This window comes from Sinocyclocheilus anshuiensis, unplaced genomic scaffold (genome assembly GCF_001515605.1).
Source record: "Sinocyclocheilus anshuiensis isolate Anshui unplaced genomic scaffold, SAMN03320099.WGS_v1.1 scaffold130, whole genome shotgun sequence".
In the NCBI taxonomy this organism is placed as follows: Eukaryota; Metazoa; Chordata; class Actinopteri; order Cypriniformes; family Cyprinidae; genus Sinocyclocheilus; species Sinocyclocheilus anshuiensis.
The window spans coordinates 1,554,263-1,562,282 of record NW_015544207.1 but is presented as its reverse complement, the minus strand read 5'-3'; the positions used below and the strand labels follow the sequence as shown (position 1 = coordinate 1,562,282).

The following is an 8,020-nucleotide window of genomic DNA, read 5'->3' as shown; positions in this document are numbered from 1 at the left end:
ATTGTCATTTCTTGATTTTAAGCATTCAAAATTCAAGAATACTCAGTATATGTGTATATGTATATTGAGTGTTTACAGCAGTGGCTTGAACAAATAATAAGTTATGCTCCTTTTCTATTCTAACAACAGAAATCAATTGTGATAGTGTTTTTGTGCAGTTCCGGTGCTTTACTTCATATGTTTTAGGGTTATGTGTATGCATGCCATGGATCTTTCTGTCCTTCAGTGATGGTTGAACACAAGCACTCATTTTAGCAGCATTACATTTAGTTAGGTGCAGTGATAAATGTCTGACTCCTCCAAATGCCCCTTTAAGTAATTCATCCGGGCGCCGACACCGGCTAGAGGCTTTATTCTATTATCGGCACTATTATTTATTGCTTCATTTATCAAGCCTCATTCTCAGATGGTGTGTGTCTGTAAGTGGCTGTTTGCGTGTGTCATTTCTCCTGGGTCATTGGCACTGTAGCTTGACGCACTGTTACACACACTGCTGTAAAACACTGTAAGACACTGACTCATGTAAGACAAGACCGTCACTTGCTTCAGGCACAGAGTGCTTCTGCTCCAACACAGGTATTGGTCTTTTGAGTCAGATAACAGCTGCAAGTGTGAATTGCTTTGGACTGTGACTACATGAATTACTAGTGCAGCATCTTAAAATGCATCATAAAGAGCCCATGAAATCAAAATTGCAGTTTGGTAGCTTTTTGTCAGTGCCTGTTAACTTAAAGGTCATCTAGTGTAATCTAGTGTGTGTGTGTATATATATATATATATATATATACACACAGACACATTTCTTCTATAATGAGCATGTTTTTAATTCCTGAAATAAAATTAATTTTGATTAATTTTGGGGGCATAAAGTGAAAAATGTCAGTGATTAAACTGCCTTCCAAAGAAAACGTTGTCATTTACAAACATTATTATTATTATTATTATTATATATTAATATTATTTATTAAATATTATTTTTTAATTAAATTTGTCCACCAAATCAGTCATGTGGTTCAACCAAAAGTGCAGAAAAAACAGTAAATTATATGTACATTATAGAAGAGAGTAAAGACCTTCATAACTGTGTAAATGTAAAAAGAAAAAAATCTGATTTTCTGACAATGCAATGTTAGTTCAGTTTGTAAAAAAATTACCTTGAAAATGTATTTTAAAATGTTTTTGAAAAAAAAAAAAATTATGTCCCCAATCTGCACTGTGTACTTTTGATATGGCATATGATTTTTAAAGTAGATTTTAAAAATATTTTTCTTTTCTTACCTTGTCATTGACCTAGTAGCAAATCATAATTTTGCCTGGTTATTTTGCCAGTTCATGATATATTTATGTCATGAAGTAACTAAATGTCTTTTCAGTCCACTTTCAGTCTTTTTTGGTCATAAATGTAAGATAAATCGAAATAACCAAGTGTACTTTTTAAGACCAACTGTTGGAAACCATTTTTCTTTCTCCTCTTTACTCCAGCTCATCTTGTTTTTGATAGCACCTCTATCACTATCCTGAGGGTGTTATTTGGGAGCACATTAAACCCGTCGGCAGGGAATTAATTTCTGCTCTGTTCACCTGTGCTGTCTGTGATACACAACAGCCTCAGACAAACAGCAATCCTGGATAAAGTGTTTCTGGAGGGCTGAATTCAAAAGCACTGAATTAGTGTGTGTGTGTGTGTGTGTGTGTGTACTAGAGAGCTTTACAAAACATCTCAATGATGTGCACAATGGAAGCACCATATCAAGATGAAAAATACAATGCAGCTTATGAAAAACCCCACAATAGTCCAAATATCAACCTCAAGAAGCACCTCTGGCTAGTTACGGACGTTTCTATTATCAGCGTTATTAGCATCACCCATGCTCTAATTGTTCCTCTCAGCCTGCTGTGAGTGATTGGGAAGCGAATGCAATCCCCCCCAGCCATGTGTGAATTCCTGGAGCTGGAAACTGGGTCAGTGTTGGCCCATGACTGTCCTCTAAAGCCCCAGGGGCAACTGGAGGTTGCTCCATCACAGCACTCTGGGTCACTGGAGCATCTCTGTCCAATAATCCCCCATGAGCCCCTAGTAGTTAAATACACTAGCAATTGGTTTAACAGCCTATACATCAGGCTTAACAGGATATACTTCAGTGACTGATGCTTTTTAGCATGAAGATAGATGAATGGAGAGCGCAGTTTGGAAAGATTGTTACATTAGCTTGAAGAAAATGAATTTGTCCTGAATTTATTCTGAATTCGATGGTTTGATTTTGGCAAACGAGAACAACAGCATTCATATAATGAATATGATAATGCACAGAAATTTTGTTTAACCTTCCTGGTTTGGACTTGGCATTTTGCCAGTAATTTATACAGAGATTTATACAGTATAATGTAGAGTAGCCTGTTTTTATACAGTATATGCATTTTTACTACCCCAAAAAATACACTTAAATATACAGTAAAAATAAACGGCCATTGTAGTTGCCAGAAATTTGGTGTAAAAAATATGGTGAAAATGTTTCAGGTGTTACAGGTGTTGGTGCTTGTACATTTTACAAATTATAAAAGTACATTTCATTAAGTGTTATAATGTTAATATACTAATCTATCTGAACTACCAAAATCTAATTTGTACATTAAAATGTACTGATAACCACCGTAATAATACAGGTGGTAAAATAGACAGCCACGTGATTGACGAATTAGAGTTCATAGTAAGTGTTTTTCCACAAAACGTGCAATATATGTATATAAACGATTCATATGGTAACACACGATACAAAATATTGCAATAAGCAATAACTAAATCAGAAAACGTAAAACAAAAATAACAAGAAACAAAACTAATAAAATATAATCATGTTATGTGACATGCTTTTACTTTTTTGACCATAAAGTATACTGTAATTCTTTTTTTTTTCCCGAAAACCGTGGACAATATTTTACAGTAAAATTACATATGATGCAATGTTAAACCAGTTTTTTTTACTGTTTTTTTTTTTTTTCCCAGTGTGACAATGTCTATTTACCATGAATAAATAGATAAACATTAAGAAATAGTTATATTAATTATTTGTAAAATATTTCTTAAAATTTTGCTATGATAAACTATGTATTATTGGTCCCACTGACACGAGATCAATCACATTTATAAAAATAGTTTGATGCCCTCCAAAAGACCGGATATCAACTTTTGAGCCAATCTGACAAATGCTTCTCTCATTTAGCGTTTATAATTGATTTCTTTGTTTGTTACAAGCGTGACACATCCATATATATCACATAAAGGAGACGAGCAGCATGATAATAGAGAGAGCTGCAGTCACAAGTTGAGGATATCCCAGCACATTCATTTAGTTTGAGCCAATGCAATTTAATAGCATGCAAATATGTTCAACAATCTTACAGAAATGTACTTTAAAAATCACCTTTCCAAAATGAAAAGGCACTTCGCATTTCCTCTTGAAGCTCTCTGATTTCTACTGTATGTTATAGATATAGAGGCACAAAATATTGCAATAAGCAATAACTAAATCAGAAAACGTAAAACAAAAATAACAAGAAACAAAACTAATAAAATATAATCATGTTATGTGACATGCTTTTACTTTTTTGACCATAAAGTATACTGTAATTCTTTTTTTTTTCCCGAAAACCGTGGACAATATTTTACAGTAAAATTACATATGATGCAATGTTAAACCAGTTTTTTTTACTGTTTTTTTTTTTTTTTCCCAGTGTGACAATGTCTATTTACCATGAATAAATAGATAAACATTAAGAAATAGTTATATTAATTATTTGTAAAATATTTCTTAAAATTTTGCTATGATAAACTATGTATTATTGGTCCCATTGACACGAGATCAATCACATTTATAAAAATAGTTTGATGCCCTCCAAAAGACCGGATATCAACTTTTGAGCCAATCTGACAAATGCTTCTCTCATTTAGCGTTTATAATTGATTTCTTTGTTTGTTACAAGCGTGACACATCCATATATATCACATAAAGGAGACGAGCAGCATGATAATAGAGAGAGCTGCAGTCACAAGTTGAGGATATCCCAGCACATTCATTTAGTTTGAGCCAATGCAATTTAATAGCATGCAAATATGTTCAACAATCTTACAGAAATGTACTTTAAAAATCACCTGTATTCTACTGTATGTTATAGATATAGAGGCAAGGGACACAGCTTAATAAAGTGGTGTCTGGTGAATTTCTGTGATTTACTGTAAGATCCTGAGGATGGGCCATTTCAGTGTGGTGCTTTCAGGCCTCTTTTTGTTCTCTCTCTGTTTGGGATTCACCTTGCGATTCTATTTAAGGGCTTTGTTTTTTTTTATTGTTCAAACACACACACAAACACACACATACACAGATGTCCTCTCATACTAACTGCCCCTTTATCTCTTTAACCGTAGATATTTCTGTAAAATAGCTTCGGTTTTGCAGCTGATCTCTTCCACTGTACAGTAAAGGACATTAAAGACCCCATAAAATTGAAATTGCTTTTCATGAAGAAAGCTTTTAGTCAGTGTCTGTTAGCTTTGAGGTCATCTGTATGTTAGTGTACTCATAAAAGTTAGGAGTCAAGTAAAGTTCTGGGAAAATAGACCAAATATATTAATGACTGATCTCACACTCATGGGTGTATCCAATTATTTTTTTGTCCAGCAAAATGCTGTCTAAAATGATTAAATTATTAATACCATCTACCTTTGATAGAGTAGCAAGTCATGGTTTGTCAGTGTGCGCAAACACTCAGACTTCACCTGCTATGCATTTTTTATAAGTGTCTTGTGTAACTGTGACGTAAAATAGACCAGCCATTCATTATGTCAGGACCAAGGACGGATTATGACACTGGCCTGCCTTGCGCACCTGGACACAGATGTCTCGCACCATCTGTACACTGAAAGCGTGCTGTGTGGTGTGACCCAACACAGCACAAGGAGATTGTGACGGTATAATCAACGAGTCTCTCTGCCTTGCAATTGTAGCGTCATTGTGCACTTGCCGTGTAGATAATCATCCTTGATTATTATGGCAGCAGTCCAAGCTAATATGCATTGTTTCTGCAGCTCATCGGCACCCCCTGCTGGTCTGGAGCCCGGCAGGCCTCAATAAAACCCAGACTCATTGGAAAAACAATGCCCTGGACGTTTGGACAATGAAAGGATCTTGGTCCCCACTCCGCAAACTTTTTAGTCTCATTACACACTAACGTGTGTATGTGGTTTCTTACCTTATTGTGTTGGAACTCTACTGATTGACAAGGGTAGGCTTCAGGTATTGTAATGTTACACGGTGGCTTCCTGAAGTGAAATTGCCTATGTGAGAGTAGTCTGATATGCTCCTCCCTCCCCAGATCTAATAAAGTAAGTGAGACTACCCTACTCCCTGAGCCTTTCACTTGCAGTATGACAAAATCCCTTATGTGACAAAAAAAATTAAACAGTTGCAATTTGTCAATTTATAAACCCACTTTGGACAAATTCTCACCACTTCAAATGATCACCTTCAAACAATCACATTTTGAAAAAAAACACAAAAAAAACAAAGCATACACAATTAAATCTCACCTCAGAATGAGCACTTACATGAAATGTCCCTTCAAATGTTTACTCACAGTTACTCAAGTTCTGTAGTCCACTTGAATTACCAGTTCCCTGTTTATCAGTTCAGTCACTGAAATAAAACGGGGGGAAAATGAAGAGAATACCAGTTTACCAGTGAATTAGAGTGCGTTGTCTGGACGTAGGGTGCGTTGAAATGAACTGAAGATCAAGTCTTGTAAAAATATCCCACAGATAAACTGTCTCAACAAGCATCAAACTGAGATGAATCAACCTGAGATGTCACTTGGATGGCAGGGTAGCAACACAATCTTCAAACTTGAATCGGCGGAAAAAAATTTACGTCTCTGTATTAAAAGTGGGGTTAGTTATTTCTGGTAGCCAATGTTGATATTTCAAATCACCAAAACAAAGGACGGATTATGACACTGGCCTGCCTTGCGCACCTGGACACAGATGTCTCGCACCATCTGTACACTGAAAGCGTGCTGTGTGGTGTGACCCAACACAGCACAAGGAGATTGTGACGGTATAATCAACGAGTCTCTCTGCCTTGCAATTGTAGCGTCATTGTGCACTTGCCGTGTAGATAATCATCCTTGATTATTATGGCAGCAGTCCAAGCTAATATGCATTGTTTCTGCAGCTCATCGGCACCCCCTGCTGGTCTGGAGCCCGGCAGGCCTCAATAAAACCCAGACTCATTGGAAAAACAATGCCCTGGACGTTTGGACAATGAAAGGATCTTGGTCCCCACTCCGCAAACTTTTTAGTCTCATTACACACTAACGTGTGTATGTGGTTTCTTACCTTATTGTGTTGGAACTCTACTGATTGACAAGGGTAGGCTTCAGGTATTGTAATGTTACACGGTGGCTTCCTGAAGTGAAATTGCCTATGTGAGAGTAGTCTGATATGCTCCTCCCTCCCCAGATCTAATAAAGTAAGTGAGACTCCCCTACTCCCTGAGCCTTTCACTTGCAGTATGACAAAATCCCTTATGTGACAAAAAAAATTAAACAGTTGCAATTTGTCAATTTATAAACCCACTTTGGACAAATTCTCACCACTTCAAATGACCACCTTCAAACAATCACATTTTGAAAAAAAACACAAAAAAAACAAAGCATACACAATTAAATCTCACCTCAGAATGAGCACTTACATGAAATGTCCCTTCAAATGTTTACTCACAGTTACTCAAGTTCTGTAGTCCACTTGAATTACCAGTTCCCTGTTTATCAGTTCAGTCACTGAAATAAAACGGGGGGAAAATGAAGAGAATACCAGTTTACCAGTGAATTAGAGTGTGTTGTCGGGACGTATGGTGCGTTGAAATAAACTGAAGATCACGTAGTTTAAGTGTGTAAGTTCAAAAATTCACTCAATTTATCTGTGGGATATTTTTACAAGACTGAGATTAATCAAAACTGCGATGTCACTTGGATGGCAGGGTAGCAACACAATCTTCAAACTTGAATCGGCGGAAAAAAATTTACGTCTCTGTATTAAAAGTGGGGTTAGTTATTTCTGGTAGCCAATGTTGATATTTCAAATCACCAAAACAAACACGCCCCTACCCCAAAAGGGTCTTGCCCCTATTTTGATAGCTCCGCCCCACACATACGTACGCAACCCAGACATCAATTATGGCGGAATCTGCTGTATTATTATCTGCTGTATTAAACATATTATCTTACTTTTCGGACACACTTTGGGAGCTGATGCTTGAAAGGAGGAGGTTTAGACGCTACAGGCTTATAGGGTGTGGAAATGAATGTGTCTTTATCATAGCTGAAGGGAACGACTATACGATTGCAGATTGGCTACAAGTTTGTTTTGGTACTCTGCCCGACTCAGTTTTCTAAAGTGTTTTTTTTAACTGCATTATACAGTGGTCTCGGTCCCACGTGCTCTGACACGTGTGGGAAAGTCAATTACACGTGAACAGTCCCGTTAAAATGTTAGCTCTTGGCGCTGCCTTTCAATCAAAACAGGAGAAGTGCAAGTCTCTTGATGACAAAAATCAAGCGGGGTTTGCACTTTAAATGTACTCACAGCTTCTGTGGCCTTCACGATATGTTACTGCATCATTCTAACCAACACATACCACGAGAACAAAAGTGGAAAAAACTCTTCTTCACTACGAAACGTGGGCCACTGTCCACACTTTCACTTAGTGCTGTCGTCCTTTATTCGACTCAAGCCTCGATAATTTTCCGTTGAAGCAACTTTATCGAACGAGCTTCTCGATCACGACACTGCACTCACTTCTGTGTGCGACACACTCATACACCGCACTCTTCGTCGCTCTCTGCTGCACTTACGGCACATGTAAAAAACCGGATCACTCGCCAAAATAAAAGTGTATCTCGCCAAAAATAATCTCCTTTCAAAATAATATGCGCATTACATAGAGCTGCCAAATAAAATTTTAATTTT

At 36.9% G+C, this 8,020-nt stretch overlaps 1 protein-coding gene across 1 annotated transcript in view; it reads left to right on the top strand.

Moving 5' to 3' along the window:
• LOC107697008 (sterile alpha motif domain-containing protein 10-like) overlaps positions 1-8,020 on the top strand; it is a 90,997-nt gene that overhangs the window by 68,688 nt on the left and 14,289 nt on the right. The window lies entirely within an intron of this gene.